Consider the following 21,807-nt stretch of genomic DNA (forward strand, 5'->3'; position numbering starts at 1 on the left):
GAGCAGTGGGTGAGACAGGAAAGGTCTGCTGTGCCATGTGGGTCAGCACCCTGGCTGGGGATCAGACTCATGCTATTCATGCTACAGTGGCTGTTGATAGCTTCATAGTGCTAAGACTTAACACCTTGTGCCACCAGGAAGGTCCCTGGGAGTGCACTCTTCCTGGTTTACAGGTGGGGGTTGGGGGGACACCTTTTGCTGTATCCTCACATGGCATAAAGGGAGCTACCTAGCCCTTTGGCCTCTTCTTTAAAGGCATTGATCTCATTTGTGAGGGCTCCACCCTCATGACCTAACTGCCTCCCAAAGTCACCACCAACAAATACTATTACAATTGTTAGGGGGAAAAGGATGTCCTAAAGCTAATTCCATACAGGTCAGGCTTTGTGGACTCCACCCTTACTCCAGACCAAAGCCAAAAGACTTGGGAAGAGACAAATCCCATCACCACCAAAGGGAAGTTGCTGGAACCTGAGGGTGGGGTTAAGCAGCCAGGTTTGGTATAAAAACCAGACACGTGGGCTTTGGGGGATTCCCTTTTTGGCTCTCCACCAGCTCACAGTGCTTGGCCAGCTCTGAGAGTGTTGTTGGGTTTCCAGTTGGGCGGATCAGGTAGGACACATTTAAGACTTTATTTCCCTATTTTCTCCCTGAGTTGTACATTTCCTCAATTCCCTTTCCCCTGTAAATGAACCTTTTATTAACCTTTTGTATGTGCCTGTAGTGGAGTATTAATAAGTACCTTTTAAGCGTGTGGGTGAGGACCCACAGCCAGACAACCCGTTTTATATCAGGGCTGCTCCGTAACACCTTGAGATCAGGATTTCAATATACGAATTTTGGGGTAACATAAACATTCAGTGCTTTGCACTAACTAAATCCTTACTTTTCTCATTTTCTCTAGGTTGGTGAAGACTAGCTCACAGACCAGAATGGAGTACAGAATCCATTGTTCTGGCCAGTGTTTCTCAATCACATATATTAAATAATATTTTACATGAGTTCTTGTTAGTTTTCATCTCTGAATGTTGCTTTTTCCACAACCATTGAGTTATAACTACATCTTGCCCTGGGACCTAAAGCCTTCTGTCCTCTAACTGCAATAATGTTGAATCTACTTAAGAAAACTAATAGCAAATTGTTTCCAAACCAAAGGAAGCATTTCAAAAGTTCTACTCACACCTAATTATTCTTAATTATAAATGATGTGTTAAGTATATTATAAATCATTTTTATTTATCCATTAAAATTAGGTGTCGCCTCAAGGGGCAGCAGCTTTGGGAGTGGCTTGGGATGGAGGAAAGATAACTCAAAGTCCAAGTAGTGAGAGAAAGAGAAAGAGGGAGAGAGAGAGAGAGGCCAGCCTAGAGGGGCTCACATCTCTGGAGATGCTGTGCCTTCCCCATGGCCAGTCTTACATTTGTTTGTTATCAGATTCAGGGAAGGTGGGTAAGTATGTAGAGGAATGTGTGGAAGAATGTTCCTGGTGGGGATATGTATTGGGGATGCATAATAGTCTGGCACAAGCTAGTGGGAGTGAATAGGGGCTATTGCCTGGGGGGCTCCATTATTGCTAATCAAAACATCCTATCTCTAGTCCCTATTTACACTTAACTCCCTGTTAAGGTGGTCTAGCTGGTTATGGTAATCTGGCCATAATGTCTGCCAGTTTTCAGCAGATATTCTTATATGAAGACTTTTGTCTTGATGAGAGACCCCCTGCCTGATCCTACATTTTAGCTTGACCAGTAGAAACTTTGGGTGTCAAGCAAAATCCTGAGAAGGGGGGTGGTGGGGGGGAACCACAGTTAGGCATCTTGTTTCATTGTCCAACTGATTTTAGGTGTGACCATGCATTTTGCTTTGAACAAAGAAATGAGAACACAAATTATATGTATCACTTTCAAGCTGAAATTCTTATTTTCCTTTGCGATAGTGACCAGCATTTTTCTAGTTATTAGTTGCTGGGACCTGGAGTAGGGACAAATAGTATGTAGCAACTGACCTACTATGGACAAATAGCCTGAGTAAGAAATAAACCTGTATTGCTTTAAGTTACTGAGATTTGGGATTGTTATTAGTGAAAACAAAACCTAAACTATTCTGACTAATAAAGCAAAGTGATTTAAATGTGGTTTTATATTATGGTGACCTAATACAGTTGAAATACAGTTTCAATACAGTTGAAAACATTAGAAAAGGCTACCACTAAGACTGCACAGCGGTACCAAAGGATTTCTCTGTAACTAAAAGTACAAGGGATGTAATCTGTGTATTTAATATCAGAATATATGTCAATTAATTATTCATGGAATCTTTGGCTTTCAGAGTGAAAAGGGATATTAGAGATGACCAAGTCCACTGCCCTATCCAATAAACAGTCCACTTGTATCATTCTTGGGGAGTAATTTTCTCGGAGCTTCTTGAAAATCCCTAGGGATGACAGTTCATGTCACATGAAACACCATGTTCCATTCCTCGATAACTCTAATTATCTAACAACTTTTTATGTATCAACTTGACTTCTTTCACTTTTATTGCAATGCATTGGTTCTGTGAGTAAATGAAACCCTCTTGCTATAGAGCCCTAATGTACTACCTTCTCCTGGTGAAGTATACTCAGTCTTTTGCACTATTCATCAAAATCATTATTCCAGACCATTCTCTTTCCAGTCTCTAACCTTTGGACTATTATTCAGTCTAATAACCAAAGGACTCCAAATTTGGTGTGCAGTATTCTCTAACTCCCCTCCCCCTGCCAAACCCTCTCAGCCTCCCTCCCTCCTCTACCTCCCCAACTTGGCTGCTGCTGGAATGCAAGCCCTACCACAGTAAAGTAAACCCATAAAGATGCTTCTGAAAAGTCTTCTAAGAAATCAAAACCACACCAAAAAGTAATGGCTAATAGTTAGGTTGTGAATTATAATAACAAAAAAAAAAAAAGAGAGAGAGAGAGATCTCTAAATGTTGCCTTTAGGGAGGAATATCAGAACAATAGACTTATTGTTTAATTCCAACTGAGTAATTTTGGGGACCCAGTCTGAAACCAGAGAAGGGAATCCAGCTGCAGGGAATTCCAAGAAACATCAACATGTGTGTACTTCTTGGAGGGAAATTTCCAGTGATTTCTGGGAACACTTAGTAACTTCTGTGCTTACACATGTTTGGTGTATAAAGGCAAGTACTAACCCCCAAAGAACTTCGTTCAGGAGTTGACACAGTAAGTCTTTATATTTTGTTTTAAATAATGTGCCCTTGTTTCTTCCTGATTTATAAAAATATTGCATGCTATCATAGAAAATTTAGAAAATACCCCAAAAAAGTAGAAATTAAATCAGTTATGACCAGTACTCATACAATAAAATCCTTGCATATTCAGTAGCTAATGGCATTTCTATTAATGGTAGGTTTGAAGTAACAAAATTATGGTTGAAGATTATTTGGCCATGTCCTTAAAATTTGTCTAACAGCATTTAGAATTTTAAACCTTTAACTCTCCTCTTGCTGCTAGAATTACAGAATTTATTTCAATTCCCTGACTTTATAAATAAGGTAATCAAGAGGAGTAAGTGACAATTTCATTGCTCACCAAGCTATCAAAGTTTCCCAGTTTGGCTATTTTAAGCAGCACAATCATTTCAAATACAACATGTCTAAAAACTGAACTAATTTTCTACTAAAATCTGATACTTTTCCTAGTTATGTCATTCTCTTTTTTTAAGAAATGAAGTAGTGTTGTATTTCTGGTTCCCCAGACTTACAATATCTCTCTTTCATCTTGCTGACATTATAATGTAGAAATTCCTCTTTTAAACTCTATATAAGGGCCTCCCCGGTGGCGCAGCGGTTGAGCGCTGGGTTGCGAAGCTGCACGCGGCCTCTGTGGCGCCGGTTCGATCCCCGGCTGCTCCCCGGCCACCAGAGGAGGGTCCCACATGGCGCGCAGACCTCTCCTGCCGCCCGCTGCTCCCCTCAGCAGTGTGCTTCGGTCCTTCTGCCTGCTCTGCTCCCCGCTCTGGCTCTGGTGAATTCTCTCGCCCTCCCGCTCTTCTGACTGTACCCAGTGCATGTATAAACAAAACAAACAAACAAACCAGCAAACAAATAAATAAAGCATGCCTCTATAAAAAAATAAATAAATAAATAAACTCTATATAAGATCACATCCCTCCCCCTTGAATTTTATGCCATTACCTTAGGCCCCATCACCTGGGAAGCTGTAAGTAAGAAAGAGTTAAATGAGTGTCCACCTAGCTACCTCTATTATTTCCTCTAAAAGATCCTTAAGTTTTATCAGTCCTTTATTTTTTTTTTTTAAATTATTCTTTTGAGTCCTAGCACAGTACTCTTTTTTTTTTTTTTTTTAATAGAGGCATTTTATTTATTTATTTGTTTGTACATGCACTGGGTACAGTCAGAAGCGCGGGAGGGTGAGAGAATTCACCAGAGCCAGAGCAGGGAGCAGAGCAGGCAGAAGGACCAAAGTACACTGCTGAGGGGAGCAGCGGGCGGCAGGAGAGGTCTGCGCGCCATATGGGACCCTCCTCCGGTGACCAGGGAGCAGCCGGGGATTGAACCGGCACCGCAGAGGCCGCGGGCAGCTTCGCAACCCAGCGCTCAACCGCTGCGCCACCGGGGAGGCCCTTTTTATCAGTCCTTTAAATGAAATGTGTGATAACTTATTGAGTCAGATCTAAACTGTTCAGCCTAATTCTGCTCGTCTAAAACTTTTTATCTACTCTGTGACAGCACTGTGCCAGGCAGGAAGGATCCAGTGATGCACTTAACAGACAAGAGTCCCTGCTCCATGGTGCGACAATCTAGTAGGGAAGACAGGCAATAAAGTAAATAACAACAAAATTAATGTAACTTGTGCCCTCTGAAAGAAACTACCAGGGTAATTACAGGGCACTTCTGTGATATGTAGATTGGGGGGGTAGGGGATCCTGAAAGAGGAAATGGGGAGTCCATTAAAGAGATTCCTGTCAATGGATAGGTAGCCAATTATTATAGCTTGGATTATTATGGTGGCAGTGGAGAGACAGGGAAGTGGTCATATTGAAGGGATAGGTAAGAAGTAGAAATTATAGGGCTTTCTAATAGGATTGATATGAAGGGCTAGGGAGATGATTGAATCAAAGATCATGTCCAGTTTCTGGTTTAAACGATTAGGCAGATGGTGGTCCCACTTTGAGATGAGGAATGTGAGAGAAGAATAGATTGGAGGATTGGAATCAGGAGTCCCATGCTGTTTCTAACCATCTAGAGAAGAGGAATCAGGCTTGGGATCATCAGAATGCAGATTAAAGTGGCCTCTCCCTTTAAATCCAGCTATCCCAGAGAAATCCTGTAGGGTAAGTGAAAATTGTCAGGATTTTCTGCCCTCCTACTGTTACAGGGCAGCCCCCGATATAAAACGGGTTGCCTGGCTGTGGGTCCTCACCTGCGTGCTTAAATGGGACTTATTAATACTCCACTACAGGCACACACAAAAGGTTAATAAAAGGCTTATTTACAAGGGAAGGAGAAATGAGGAAATGTACAACTCAGGGAGAAAATAGGGAAATAAAGTCTTAAATGCGTCCTACCCGATCTGCTGACCTGGAAACCCAATAACACTCTGAGAGCTGGGCGAGAGCTGAGAGCTGGCAGAGAGCCAAAAGGAGACCCCCAAGGCCCACGTGTCTGGTTTTGTTGTAGAGCAACCCTGATACAAAACGGGGTGCCTGACTGTGGGTCCTCACCCCCGCGCTTAAAAGGACTTATCAATGCTCTACTGCAGGCACACGCGAAAGGTTAATAAAAGGTTTATTTACAAGGGAAGGGGAAATGAGGAAATGTACAGCTCAGGGAGAAAAGTGGGAGACAAAGTTTTAAATGCGTCCTACCCGATCAGCTGATCAGGAATCCCAAAATGGCACTCTGAGAGCTGGCCGCCAGCCAGGAGCGGTGAAGCCAGGAGGCGAGCGATAGCGAGCCCCCCAAGGCCCACGTGTTTGTTTTTTATATCCAACCTGGCTGTTTAACTCCATCCTAAGCTTCCAGCAACCTTCCCTTTAGTGGTGATGGGATTTATCTTTCCCAATGTCCTGATGGCTTTGGTCTGGAGTGGGGGTGGGGTCCACAAAGCCTGTATGGAATTAGCTTAGGACATCCTTTTCCCCCTAATACTACCATTAGCATTAACGATAGACCCCTGAGGTCCTACACGTGTGCCTGATGGTGGACACCTGAGAGGGTGTGGGCATGCATAGGTGGCACACCTATGGCACACCTGGGTTGAGAGACTGGGCATATAAGGGCGGCATCATGGGGACGCCAGTAGTAGCAACGGCAGCAGAAGCAGTAGCAGAGAAGCTACGGTAGTAGAGAACAGAGCCCGCGAGAGAATGCTAAAGAGCCCAGAAAGAATGAAAACTTGCCAGGTCTGTCTGGGAGGCCTAACAACCTCCTGCCTGCCTCCCCGCCCCCTCACCTCCACCCCCTGTCCTTCTGCCTGCTGTGTACCTGGTTGCCACACTACAAATGATGTAAAAAGTTCAATAAAAGCCTAAACAAGCCACCAAGGCCTCCAGGAATCTCCTTCACCCGTCTACCTGGATCATAGAGAACCTGCTCTGTGCCTTGCTGGCACTACAGAGCCCAACTTCTAGATGGCTGGTGGCCAATCATCATCCCAACTGAGGACCCAGATTTGACCTGGCCTTGCTGAGTTTACCTTTGATAGGGAAGACCCTAAGCCTGTAGGGCAGGAAGAGTCTGGCCAAATCTCTTACCCAGCAGCACCTGCTCCTAAGCCTCTGCAGGTTTAAGCAGGAGGGACAAAGAGAAGAAGCTATCTATGAAGACTTCCCCACCCAACAGAGGCCCTCACAGAACTGCTTATGGGTTACGAAAAAGGAGAGTGCCTCCCTACATTCCACCCAAGGGTGGGATCCCTTCCAGGAGGAAATGTTGCTCCCCTGAATTTCCTGTCCATCAGGAGGAAGTAGATCTGCCTTTCTCTGATGTGGAGGGTGTGTCTTCTCTGCTATGAGGAAGGTGAGCTCTTTCAAAAGCAAGGTCAGCCCCTCCCTGCTCCACAGCCATCCTAAGGCTGAGTCCTGGCATCCTATCCATCCAACATTCTGCCAGGACTTGTTTGTGAGGATGGGATCACCAACTGACTGGCTCCCAACCCCCTCCATGTCACTCTGTGGACAAGCTGAACCAGATCCGCCTCCTTGGCCATGGCAGGTACTGTGTGGCCCCTGGAACCTGCTCCTGCCTGGCTACTTTCACCTCAGTCATTAGGGTGAGGCCCTTGACTTCCTGGAGAGAGACAGTACTGCTAGTGTTGCTGTCATTATCACTCAGGCTACCCAGAATGTAAAAAAGTTCATTCTCTGAGGCCCAGTGCTTGGTCCAGCCAAAGAATATTGGTGCTGCCAGAACTGCCATCAGATATTCTTCCCAGACTGGGGGAGAGGACATTGAATAAAGGCAGGAACGTCTGCCATGTGAGCTCTCCTGACTCCTGTCCCTAACTACCTGGCCACTGACCCCTCCAGAAGTAACAGTGGGCTGATGCAACATCTTGTAGGGGACTTGGGAGGATGATGCCCTTGTCTGCTGCTGTGACCAGGAAGAGGCCATAAATTTCCAGCCTTGCTTGCACCTTCCACCCAATGAATTTTAAAATCAATTGTTTAAGGAATAAAAAGAAGGGAACTGTACTTTCTGTGCTCTTTTAAGCACTTCCATCGAGTTTATACCGGGTTACTCAGAACTTGATGGTTGCTTCTACCATGTATTGTCCTTAATTTGTGTGCTGCCTTTAAGTTATGCCTTCCCAATAAAATTGAGACTGAACTGAGAACAGAGCTTTGCTTCTTTCTCCTTTGCACCTACCACTCTTTTCTCCTTTTGCCCAGAGCTGGGAAGGCAGCAAGCCCCTCCCCCAGCCCCTTTCCTCCTGAGGGCCTCTGGCTGAAGGAAGGATCCATGTAGGAAGAAAAACAGCTCAGCCTCTAGTTCTGGCCTTGCTTGATAGTCATCCCAATGCCCCAAGCCAGCCCTATCAGTTGTTTGCACAGGGCTGCCCAGGGATGGGGGGGAGGGGTGGGGCGGGCAAAGGGAGACTGGAAAAGGGAGAAAGAGTTGTCTATGGAGCCCCTGGCCTGACTGTGAAGCTCACTTCCAACACCTCAGAAGAATCAAGTACTCTCCCCAGGAGCAAGACTTAGGTTTTCAGACCCTAGGTTGTGAAAGGAAACAATTTTACAAGGTCACGTAGGCATTTGACAGTCCGTAAAGGAAGCAGTGGATGACTAACAGAAATTACAGGATGGCGCCACCCTCTTGCTGAAATGGCATATTCTTTTGAATGCCTTGGGTAATTTCACAACACTTAGTGCTCACTAGGAGCAACTTCTCATCATCCAGGATGGAAATAGGGGTAATTACAAATACTCTTCCTATCTCCTTCATTACCTTTTCAGCTCTCCAACGTGACCAGCTTCCATCCACTTGTTTTTCTTGTCTAAGTCTTCATGCCTTCAGAAAATCAATTTATTCAACACAGTGGGACAATGGTAGACACACTGAGTAGGAAAAAATTAATTCAATTATAAAACATTTGAGGCTTGAATTCCAGTAAAACAAAACTTCCTGCCTTTCCCTTCCCCCTCTGTCAGAGCATTTATGTTGACACAGCTCCCTCTGTTGGCATCTGGAATATGTGTGTTCTTGACCACTGCTGCTCAACTCAGAACACATTCATGACATGATGATTTTGTGCCATCTATGCTAGGTGTTAGAGGTGCAAGACAGCACAGTCACCGCTTTACCTAGTGTGGTCTTTTTTTTTTTTTTTTTAAACTTTTTTTTTTTTTTTTTATATAGAGGCATGTTTTCTTTCTTTCTTTCTTTATTTGTTTTGCGGGCGGCAGGAGAGGTCTGCGCGCCATGTGGGACCCTCCTCCGGTGGCCGGGGAGCAGCCGGGGATCGAACCGGCGCCGCAGAGGCCGCGGGCAGCTTTACAACCCAGTGCTCAACCGCTGCGCCACCGGGGAGGCCCTAGTGTGGTCTTTTTAAAGGTGGCACAAGTCAGAATCATCTCAGGAAATTTTTTGAATGCACATTCCTGTGGTCTGCCCAACAAAATCTGAGTTAATGAATCTGGGATAAGTTCCAGGAGTCTGTATTTTAAATGAACTTTCCAGGTGATACTGAACCAGGGAGCTCACAAATCACATTTGGAGAAAAATTAATGATGGCAAAGCAGATAGCGGAATCCATTACTGTAATGTAGTCTGTAAAGGCCACAAAGAATGGGCAAAATTTACTGGTGACAAAGAGAGAGGGACTAAGGAATAGGGTGAAGAAAGCTTCCCAGAAGGGGGGACTAGATAAATAGAAGTTGATGAGATAAAGAAGGTGAACAGAAGATCCAGACCAAGGGTGCAGTATATGTAAAGGGAAGACATGAAACTGCACAGACCAGAAGTAGTGTGGGAAGCTGGAGTGGCAGTGTCAGAAGCTGAATGGCCTTTCTTTGAATTCTAAAAGCTCCAGGAAATGAGACAACTTTTTCCCCCCAAAGATTTATTTTTATTTATTTATGCATACAAGAACTGGGGTGTAGGCCAGAGGTGTGGAGGGTATGAGGATTCACCAGAGACAGAGTGGGGAGTAGAACAGGCAGATCTACTTAAATACACGGCTGAGGGGAGCAGCTGGTGAGACAGGAGAGGTCTGCTTGTTGCTCAGGACATTCTTTCCCCCTATCATGCTGAGCTGTGTGGGTTAGCTCCCTGGCTGGGGATCAAACTCAAGCTACTGAAGTGGCTGTGGATAGCTTGACAGTGCTAAGACTTAATCCCTTGAGCCATCAGGGAGGCCCAATGAGGCAACTTTTCAACAAAAGAACGAGTTAACTAGATCTACATATTAAGAAAATCCCTCTGGCAACAAAGCTAAGGGTACACGCTTGAAGACAGGATAGGGATCTTCCGGAGAGAAGAGACCCGGCTCTGAGCAGAGGTGATGGCAGATAATGAAGAGGAGTGAGAAAGTGGGAAGATGAGAGGAGTTAAGGTGGTACACACAGAAGAATTTAATGACTGAATTACTGGAGAGAGTAAGTGAAAAGGGCCCCCAAGGATGATGCTAAGTGTTCTGGCTTGGGTGTGAGGATGTCATCATTTTCCAGGAAAAGGCAAACAGAAGGAGGGACAGAGTGGGGAGGTTCAGGGAAGAATAGTAGACACAAAAGGAAAGAGGAAATGGACAGTGTTCTTTTTTAATGTAATTGTCACTGCCCTTACTGATCACTTATTAATATTGATTACCTGTTACACATTAACTTTTCTTTAATCCTGCTATGCCCTAATTGTTTCAGCTCAAAAAGTATGAATCATAATAGTATCTATCTTACTGGATTATTGTAATAATTAAACTAGTGAATAAATGTGAAGTATTTAACAAAAGTGTCTGGCACATAGTAAGACTCAATAGATTTTACTTTTTATACACATACATTATTCATAATAATGTTTATTGCTAGATTACTAATTAGTGTGGTACACTAGACCAGTGCTTCATTCCCTCCATGTTTTAGATTTTTACATTTATGTCTTTTGTTAAATGACTTTGTAGTAGCTCCCACTAGTACAGACTACATTTCCCTGTTTGCATCTGTTACTTCCTTGCCAATACAATTTTAGTGAACGTGACACAAGCAGAAGTCTTAAACACGTCCATGAGGTTTGGCTTGCTCTTTGGCTTCTGTCATTCACCAACCATGATCTTGTTAACCCCAGGGCCAAAAATGACAAAGACCGGGGAGCAGGCCTGAACAGAGAGTACTTGGACAACACTTAAGACTTGTAAGCAAGAAAATAAATGTTTTTATTGCATGCTATTAAGACATGAATGTTATTGTTATAGGACATTATTGTAACAATTAACAGCTAATACAATGGTATGGGAAAACTTTCTCTGGCCAAGTTTTTACACTAATTTAGAGGCTCTTGTGTCTCTATACCAAGCTCTTTACAAGCAGAGGCCGCCTGGGTGCCCTTGATTTCTCACAACACACCTTCTTTGCCTTTGGGAAGAATAATCATTTGAGAGGTTTCTCAATGTGCAGCCCCTGTGGGATGACTTTGGGTGTCTTCATGTCCCTGAAAAGAAAGACACTAAACCGGAAAAGTGAGAGGTACCCAACCCACTTCTGCTTATACCTTTCCTTCCCCTTAACCAAGTTCAACTCATGGCCCTAACCACAGAATGACCCAGTAAAACTAAATTTAATTTTATGTTTGAAAACTAGGAACTGCCTCAACTTAATCTCCAAACCAGTAAGAGTAGCACTGTTCCAAAAGCCATTTGTTATGTGGAATGACTACAGGAGAGATCATCTTTCCCTTCATCAGGGAGTTCTGGGTCTTTGTCATTTCTCAGTTGTACCTGACAGCCCTGCTTGACTCCAGACAGCAGAATGGAAAGAAAATTGGATCAGAGTCAAAAGATTAACAATGCTAATTATTTGACATTCAGTGAGTCAGTCACTTAAACATGGAATCTGCTCAGTTTTCTGTCTCTAAAAAGGGGAAAATAGGATCTGCTTCAAATCATTACCTTACTGTTGTAAGGATCAAATGAGAAAGCACTCAAACGTGTAAAAATAAATATAAGACTAAGTCTTTTAACTAGGGGCTTCATTACCGGTGGATAGGAGCAGGAGGACTAATACATTAATGATGCCTCCTTTTGTGCAGATCAGGAACTACAACAAAGCAGAGAGCCTCCACCTTGACCCACGGTGAGGAGCTCCAGACATCACCAGGTTTCCTATTTCAAGTTTCCAGTATGAGTTGCTTTATGACCTTTGATGTCATTTGTGTTTTCCCTCAATTTGATTTTAGTCTGGGCACTAGGTCATCGCAGTTGCTTAGACCTTTCCACTTGACCTCTGATAATTTCTTACCCCATTTCATGTTCAGTTAATGTGTGTGGATCTTTCCTGGAGGAAACTCTTAAAATGTTTAGGATAGATTAGATTCTAACAGAGTTTCATCTTTTTTTTCTTCTTTTCACTTTGTCAATTAATGTTTGCTGAGAACTGTTCTTCACCCGCTGATCCAAATATTTTGAATTGTTCTCCAGACAAATTAATTACAAGCCTAAGGCAAAATTGCAGATAGAGCGCATTTTTTTCTTGAAAGTTCTTCCACCCACCTTTCTGTACAGAATCTTTCTTTAAAAACATCAAAATTGGTCCTCCCTGGTGGCCCAGGGGTTAAGTCTCAGTGCTATCATCATTATTGCCTGAGTTGGATCCCCCACCAGGGAGCTAACCCACATGCTCGGCAGACCTCTCCTGTCTGGCCAGCAGCTCCCCTCAGCAGTGTATCTCAGTAGATCTGCCTGTTCTGCTCCCCACTCTGTCTCTGGTGAATCCTCTCACCACCCCCACCCCCCCATGCCTCTGGCCTACACCCCAGTTGTTGTATGCATAAATAAATAAAAATAAATCTTTTAAGAAAAAAACATCAAAAGTCAGGAACCAAGGTGTTCTCAAGTGCTTCCCAATACGTACAAATCCTAACCTCACCATGTCCTGAGGCATCACAGTTCTGCTATCTGCTAGAACAAACTCAGAGTAACAATGGTAAAGAGACTAGATGAAAAGAGGTATCTTTGTCTTGTTCTTCACATTTGGATGAATACACTCACCATCAAGTATGATGCATGTCAGCTTTAGGTTTCTTTTGTAGATGATCTTTATCAGTTTGAAGACTCTCCAAAAACTATTGTTAGTTTTGAATTTTTAATTAAAAGCGGGTATTGAGGGCCTCCCTGGTGGCCCAGCGGGTTGAGCGCAGCGTTGTGAAGCTGTCCACAGCCTCTGCAGTGCGGGTTTGATCCCGGGGGGCCAGGAAGATACCCACATGGCATGGCAGACCTCTCCTGTTGCTCTCCTCAGCAGTGTTTTCGGTCCATCTTTGTGTTCTGCTCCCCACTCTGTCTCTGGTGAATTTTCTCACCCTCCCATGCCTCTGATCTGCAACCTAGTTCTTATATAAATAAATAAATCTTTTAAAAAAGTGGGTGTTACATGCAATTTGCAGCAACATGGATGGCGCTGAAAGGGATCATGCTCAGCGAAATAAGCCAGAAAGAAAAAGAAAAATACCGGATGGTCTCACTCATAGCAGGAACCTAGAAAACTTAAATAAGGGACCAGGAAAACGAATAACTATAAGAAAGTGAAAATCAAAATCAACAAAAAACTATGAACCAGAGACACTCTATGTGGGGTGAGGGGCGGGGAGGGGAGGGTTGGGGTCAAAATAAGGGGGTTGCAATTGTATGGGGAATATAAAAATAAAATTTATTTAATAAAATAAAATAAAATAAAATGACAATTAAAAAATAAAAATAAAAAGTGGGTGTTGAATTTAATAATCTATTGAGGTCATGTGGTTTTTCGTCTTTTATCTGCTTATATGGTGAGGTGCATTGATTGATTTTTTGATGACTTCATTGAGATACACACCATAGGATTCAGTGGTTTTTAGTATATTCACAGGTATGTGCAACTGTCAACACAGCTCATTTTTTAACATTTTCGTATCTCACAAAGAAACAGCTATTACCAGCCTATTCCCCTTTCCCCTCATATACCCTAGCAACAGACAACTACTAGTCTACTTTCTGACTCTATAGATTTCTTTACTCTGGACTTACATATGAGTTAAATCATAATATGTAGTCAGTTGTAACTGGCTTCTTTCATCTAGCATAACTCATTCATATTATAGCACATCAGCACTTTATCCTTTTTAATGGCCAAGTAAAATTCCACTGTGTGGCTATACTATAACAGGGTGGTTCCCAGGAAAGGGGGAGGTTCCAGGTTTCCTGCCCCACCCAAAATTAAAAGGGGGGATTGTAACAGGGTGGTCCCCAGGAAAGGGGGGCGGTTCCAGGTTTCCTGCCCCACTCCAAAGGAGGGTGGAGCTGAGAAGAGAGAGAAGTAGCTGAAGAGGAGACTGAGGCAGGAAGGAAGCAGGATGGAGAGGCAGAAGGAGACCTGGAGGAGGCACATGGAGCCTAGAGACACATAAAGAAACTACGCTTGCTTTTGGTCGTGGACTGGTTGACAAAGATGTGGGTGAGAGACCCATGGATAGGTGACAATGGAGGCTTTTGTCTTAAGTTTGATTTTGCTCTTTTCCTTCCAGACTTGTCTGGTTGTTTCTGATCCTTTTCTGTGGGTCCCCACTGGAAGATGCTTTAGACTGTGGCAGGCTTTGGGGCCTTGTTCTGGGCCAATCCTGCTTGGGTGGACTTTTACCCACGAGGGGATGGGTAACTTTGGGTGCTTGATTTAGAAACCATATTCTTTGCCTTTCCTGTATTATTTACTAATTGTATTAAAGTTCTTTTTCATTAAAGTCTCATATGTTTTGTGTTGATGCAGCGGATGTCAGAACCTATTTAGAGAAGGCAGGTTTACGGGGTCTGGGGTGCCCCTCTCCCTGCCCTATAACAATATTATATTTTTTTTTACCTATTTATCTGTTGAAGAACATTTGAGTTGTTTCCTTATGTTAATTATGAACAATGCTATTATAAACATTCATGTATCTTTGTGTGTGAACATATGTTTTCAATTCCTTTGAATATATACCTAGGAGTATAACTGGGTTATGTGGGTAACTGTTTCATCATTAGAAATTGCAAAACTAGGGCCTCCCCTGGTGGCCCAGTGGTTGAGCACTGAGCTGTGAGGCTGCCCGCAGCCTCCGTGGTGCTGCTTTGCTCCCCAGCCCACCGGGGAGGGTCCCACATGGTGTGCGGACCAGTACTGGCACGCCTGCTGCTCCCCTCAGAAGTGTATTTCGTTGGTCTGCCTGTTCTGTTCCCTGCTCTGGCTCTGGTGAGTTCTCTCACACTCCTGCGCTTCTGACTGTACCCAGTGCTTGCATAAATAAATAAATCTTTAAAAAAAAGAAACAACAACCATAAAGATGTCACTTTAAAAAAAAAAAGAAATTGCGGAACTATTTTCCAAAGTGACTGCACCATTTTACACTTCTAGCAGCAGTGCATGAGAATTCTGATTTCATGACATCTTCACCAACACTTATTGTTATTTGACTCCTTAATTTTAACTTCTTTACTTTCTAATTTTTTCTCTTTCCCTCCACCCTCTTCTCTCTTCCCTACTACCTCCCTTCTCTTGGAGAAATCTGCAGAATTTACATTATTGAGACCCTACACTAGTTCCACCAAGGAACCCTTTCTCCATTGTTTTTTAGATTCTAGACTTCTCTGCATCTAAAATCACCATTGATCTCTAAACTCACATTTCTAGTATATCCATCCCTGAATTTCTAATCCTAGCAATGAAGCCCCTATCTAAAAGCATTTCACTTTATCAGTATTTCTAAGGGTCTCTGGGTTTGAGGAGAACTTTAAAAGTTTTCTAGTCTAATTCCTTTTGTTTCATAATGCAAAGAGATGGACTGAATGAAATAAAAGTGCAAGAAAGAAGATTAAAAGAGGGAAACAGGGCAAGGGGAAGAGTAGTACCTAGTGTATACCTGGCATTTTAATACATAATCTTATTAAATCTCACAATGACCCTGTAAGTTGATACCACCTTTCCCTATTTCAAAACGAGGCAATTGAAGTGAAGAGAAGTTAATTTTTTCACTAAGCTTGAGAGAGTCAAACTTAGCTATGCGCAACTCCAAACCCAGCGATCCAGGGAACTCTTGGATTTTGAGGAGGATAACCTTCATAGCTCCTGGCTCCTGGGTCAGAAAAACTTTGAATGAACCACAGCTTCAGAATTGAAGGGGTGTTATTAGAAGAATACTATGCTGTCTTGTTTCTGGAGGAAATCAATGCTATGATGGGAATAGTTCTGCCTCAAAGAACAAATGATGCCTCAGGCTAGGAAAAAATAAGCAGGGAAGTATATTCCATGGCCAAGGTTATGGTATTTGTCACCTGGCAGGAATGCCCAAGTTAGATATGTGAGATGGTATGGAAAATTCCAATATAAAACTTCAGAAAATGTGTTCTATTCCTACCTGAATAGAAAATTACTCAGATTTTTGCAAGATTTTCAAAGAACAGTACATTTAAAGCCAAAACCAAAACCAGAAAGAACCAGGTCATTACACAACCAGGTTAATTTGTTTCATTTTGACTTTGACGTTTGAAAATATTTTTTAAAATTAAGCCTTGTTGTACAATTTTTCCCACATTTTTTTTTTCGCCAGTCATTTATATAACTATATCATGTCGCGGGTATATTTTCACACCATCACATTGTGCACATTTCACCCACCCTCCACCAGAACTCCCATGCAGATGTCCTGTACCCTTCCAGCCCCTTTGTCCTCCTCCCTCTGCCCACCTGTCACCTTCCCTCTGGTAACCAGTTTATCTTTCACACAGTCTGGTAATTAACAACAACAAAATTGTCAGTTTGTTTTCTTTATTTATATTCCACAAATAAGTGAAACCTTGTTCACTTTCTGATTTATTTTACTTAAAATTATCACCTCAAGAGCCATCCATTTTTCTCCCAAAAGGCGCAATTTCATCTTTTTAAATAGCTGAGTAGTATTTCATTGAGTATATATTCCACAATTTCTTTCTCCAGTCATCTGTCATCAAGTACTTAGGTTGATTCCACTATTTGCTTAAATTAAACAATGCTTGTATGAACATGGGCATGTGTAAATCTTTTTGTATTAGAATTTTCGTATTTTTTGAGTAAATCTCTCCTAGTGGTACTGCTGAATCATACGGTATTTCAATTTTTATTCTGTTAAGGTATCTTCATCTCATTCCCATAGAGGCTGCAACAAATTACATGCCCACCAACAGTGGATGGGGGTTCATTTTTCCTCCATATTTGCAGCCACATTTGTTTTTTCCATTGTTGCATAATTAACAAAATCAAATCTATAAGTCAAAGTACAGTCTGAGAAGTCTCATCTTCATCCCAAGCTCTCTGCTCCATTCCTTCCTCCCTGTGGAGTCAATCAGGTTGTTGGTTGTTTAAATAAAACAAAACTTTTAATTAGTGCTTTATTTATTTTCTTATTTTGCTTTTATTTTATCCTTATATTTTAAAAGTATATAAAGATAGATTCATATTCTTGCCACCCCCTTCAGTTAAATGGTAGTATATTACCTTCAGTTTTGCCACTTTGCTTTTCATACTGGAGGTCATGTCTTAGCTGTAGGTAGAGCTATATCTCACTTATTTCTACAGCTGTGTAATATTCCAGTGTGTGAATGGATCCACTGACTCTGTTCTGTGGCAAATGGACACTGGGATTGTTTCCAACATTGTATTATAAATAGTGTTAATTGAATAACCTTTATATATATATATATGTGTATATATATATATATGTCTTTTTGCATTTTGCCAGTGTATCTTTAGGCTAGATTCCTAGAAGTGAGATTTCTAGAATGACATGTAAATGTATTTGAAATTTTGCTTGATATTGTCAAATTTACTTCCCCATGGATTGTACAATTTTTGCATTCCCAACAGCAAAATATGAGTGCTTATTTTGTCACTACCTTGTCAACACATTACTTTGTCTAAGTCTTAGAACTATGTCAATCTGATAGTTAAGATGTAATCTGTAATACAATTTAACTAGTTTAATTTGATTCTTATATTAATAAGCGCAATTAAACATCTTTTGATTTTTTAAGGGCTCTTTACTTTCTTTTTCTTTTTTTTCAAGATTTATTTATTTATGCATACAAGAGCTGGGGTACAAGCCAGAAGTGCGGGGGTGAGAGGACTCACCAGAGACAGAGTGGGGAACAGAACAGGCAGACTGACTGAAATACACTGCTGAGGGGAGCAGCGGGTGAGACAGAGAGGTTTGCTGTGCCATGTGGGTATCTCCCTGGCCAGCCGGGGATCGAACTCAGGCTGCAGAGGCTGTGGATTGCTTCATGGTGCGGTGCTTAACCCCTTGCGCCACCAGGAAGGCCCAAGGGTTCTTTATTTTCATTTCATTTCTTTTTCTTTATGGATCTGTGTGTTTATATCTTTTGCTTATTTTTCAGAGTGGTTTTCTTTATCTTTTGATAAAGAACGCAGTAGAGCTATTTACAGTGATGTGCTGGAGCTGGGCAATGCTAATTTCTAAGTGTTGATTGATAAATTTTCAGGAATTTTCTGAGCCTGTTGATGTCATTTTGGTACCATTGTTGTCATCTTGGTAACTGAAAATCTGCTCTGGTGGCAATATTTATACCATGGAAATTGTCATATAATCCGTTATCTATAAATTAGGTTGAAAATATTTTTCCAGCTTATAATGAATGTCTTTTTATTTTGCTTATGTCTTTTGCTATGCAGAAAAAAATTTTGTTGTTGCTATTGTTGTTTTGTATAGTTCCCAGTTCAGTCTTTTCCTTTATTTATCACCTCTGGACTTTGAGTTATAAATGTTTTCCTAATTCCTAGATCATACTAATTCAGACTTTTTTAAAAAAAAATTATACTTTTGATTTCTTTGAATTCATTTTAAGGTGAAAGATTTATGCGATCTCTTTGAAATTCATTTTAGCTTGGGAAGTCAGATATTGTCATAACTTTATCCACTGGCTATCCACTTATCCCCACACTATTTATAAAGAAGGTCTTTTTCTTCCATAGATATGGAAGAAAATCACATTTTAAATTTCCAGATACAATTAGATTTATTTTTGGATTTGTCTTTCTGTCTTATTGATCTATATATCAGTGTGCAAATGCCATCTTCTTAATGTACCAGTTTCATAATGTTTAAAGATGTGGTAGGGCTAGCCTTTCCTCTTTTTCTTCTCTTTTGGGGCCTTTCCAAGTATTCTTGCAGAATTCGACATATTTAATTACGTTGAAACACATTCTTCAGGTGGCTTCCATGAAACCACACTCACCTGGTTTTCTTCCTAACATCTCTCAGGTTCTTTCAATATTTTCTCCTCATCCTCTGAATGTTGGAGAACACCAGAACTCAGACTTCAGAACTCTTCTTTCATCTAAATGCTAAACCTAGAGAGTTATACTATCTCATAAATTAAAGCATACCAACAACACCCAGATTTTATATCTCTAATCTGGACCTATGCTATGTATACAAAATGTGTACACATAACTGTTTCCTCATCAACTCCATCTGAATGTCTCAGAGGCATCTTTAACTTACCCAAAACAACTCAAATACTGTCCCCAAACCGGTTTTGTCCAGTCTTCACAATCTCAGTAAATGACAATTCTATTCTTCTAGCAGCTCAAAGAAAAACTCTTTTTCCACTCTCTAGTCCATCTATCCCTGGGTTCACTCATGTGGCTATACCTATTAACTCAGCTGGAATGACTGGATCTTCTTTGACTACTGGACCTTTCCCAGCTAGGTCTTCTATATCTGGGTCATTTAGATCCCGATTTCTTCAGGATTTGTAAAGGGCAAGCTCCAACATACAAACACTTTTCTTTTTTTTTTTTTATAGAGGCATGTTTTTATTTATTTATTTATTTTGTTTTGTTTATACATGCACTGGGTACAGTCAGAAGCACGGGAGGGTGAGAGAATTCACCAGAGTCAGAGCAGGGAGCAGAACAGGCAGATGGACAATCGGCGCTGCAGAGGCCGCGGGCAGCTTCGCAACCCAGCGCTCAACCGCTGCACCACCAGGGAGGCCCCACAAACACTTTTCTTGACTCAAACATTTTTTAATAGAAATATATTTGACACACAATATATTAGTTTTAGCTGTATGACATAATGATTTGACATTTGTATACAATGTCAAATGATCACATTAAGTCTACTTTCCCAAGTACTCTTAGTAATTTTTTTCAAAATTGCAATACAATGTTATTGCCTATGGATTACAGTCTTACACTACATCTCTGTGCCTTATTTATTTTGTAATTGGAAATTTGTACCTCTTGATCTCCTTCACTTACAAACCCCAAAACCCCTCTCCTCTGGTAACCACCAATCTATTCCTGTATCGATGAGATTTTTGCTTTATTTTTTAGATTCCACATATCAGTGAAATCATAAGGTTATACTTTCTGGTGTATTCATTTGAACTCAATGTCTTTAACACTGGGGCAAATTAAGCAGTGAATAACCAGCCCATACAAATTCCTGTGTATGACGAAATGATTGTGCTGGGCCTAGTTGCCAGGAAATTTTCCAGTTTGGCAGTTACTTCTTAGTAATCAACAAACTTTAGCAAACTGTAGCTAGCTGACATTTTGTGGGGTGGATTGATATGACCAGAACACTTAACTTTTCCTCCTCAATGACAGGATGATTTCTCAGCTGTTTTGTTTGTTGGCCTTAGCAATTCATCTGAGCCAAATTTTCCTTTCAGATCTCTTTTGCAGCCGAAACCTCAAACATTCCCCGATTTGCAGATTAGAAATACTTTCTCCACACACACCTTTGTGTTTTCTAGTGTTTCGTAACTTTTACTTGCCCAGACTTTTCATTCCTTTGTTGCTTTTGTTTCTTAAAAAATTTCGAATCCTTTCATTTATATTATTTTTCTTTACTTAAGCCCTTCCTTTGCTTTCATTGGGTTATTTTAATGTCCTTTTCCTAACTACATGAACTGAATGTTTAATTCATTTATTTTCACTCTTTTTTAATAATGAACATGTACAAGCTATTAATTTTCTACAAACAGGGCTATTTATTCGATGCACCCAGCTCAGATTCACCTGGGTGAAGCTTTCCCTGACTGTCTCTCTCTGAATTAATTTGTCTTTGAAATCAAAAGCAGTTTTGAGTGACTCCTTTGGAAATCTGTGAAGTAGGATGGCGTTGTTTATTTTCCCAGATTCTTCTTTTTGCCTTAGCTTAGTGTTCTAGTACAAAGAAATGATAGTAATAAAAAAAAAAAAAAAAAAAAACTTTGTTGAACACTTACTCTGTAAATGGCTTTGTACTTTAAATCCATTCTCTCTTCTATGCCCATTTCACAGATGAAATAGAAACTCAACTGTTTGGCTGGTGTTTCTCCTCCCAGAAGATTGGAAACATTCTGTTTTAGGACCTTCCTCTTGCCTGTGTCAAGTCTCCCTCCATGTTCTCATTCGGTATTCAGAGCAAATGCCATTTCTTCAAGTTTTACCAAGCACTCTTTTTAATTTTTTAATTAAATATTTATTTTTATTTATGTATACAAGAACTGGGGTATAGGCCAGAAGTGCGGGAGAGACAGACTGGGGAGCAGAACAGGCGGATCTACTGAAATATGCTGCTGAGGGAGCAGCAGGTCCCAGGATAGAACTGCCTTGCCATGTGGGTTAGCTCCCTGGCCTGGATCAAACTCATGCCGCAGAGGCTGGCTATAGCTTGCTAGCGCTACCTTTATCCCCTGTGCCACCAGGGAGACCCTTACTGAGTGCTCTTACCTTAGCTTTCGTTCATACATTTCATACATCCACCCTTTCATACATTCTATTTAATTTTGTAGCATTATCTCAAATTATCTTTTTTTTTTTTTTTTTGGCTGTCGCTCTTTTGTTTTCTTGTTATGATGTCTACACACCACTAGACTTTACAAGAAGCAGAAATTTATCCTGTTCACAACTTCCCCAGGAGCCCCTTAGACCAGTACCTGGCACATAGTAGGCACTGAATAAATGTTTATGGAATCACTGCATTTCCAAAGCAAATAATGTAAACTGAGTTGCTGCGAGCACTTTTAGGCTCTGCTGGGTAGAAGTAACAGGTACTTTTGAATCTTTAAGTGTGATCCTG

The 21,807-nt window shown here is 41.4% G+C and overlaps 1 protein-coding gene across 1 annotated transcript in view; it reads right to left on the bottom strand.

The window, feature by feature from the left end:
* Positions 1-21,807, bottom strand: part of CDC37L1 (cell division cycle 37 like 1, HSP90 cochaperone) — a 74,445-nt gene that overhangs the window by 9,858 nt on the left and 42,780 nt on the right. The window contains exon 10 of the transcript XR_008549766.1: positions 8,473-8,582. The gene's annotated coding sequence lies outside the window, so the exon portion shown is untranslated. The remainder of the gene's footprint in view (positions 1-8,472; positions 8,583-21,807) is intronic.

This window comes from Talpa occidentalis, unplaced genomic scaffold (assembly GCF_014898055.3).
Source record: "Talpa occidentalis isolate TD23 unplaced genomic scaffold, MPIMG_talOcc4v2.1 talOcc4.7, whole genome shotgun sequence".
NCBI classification, from domain to species: Eukaryota; Metazoa; Chordata; class Mammalia; order Eulipotyphla; family Talpidae; genus Talpa; species Talpa occidentalis.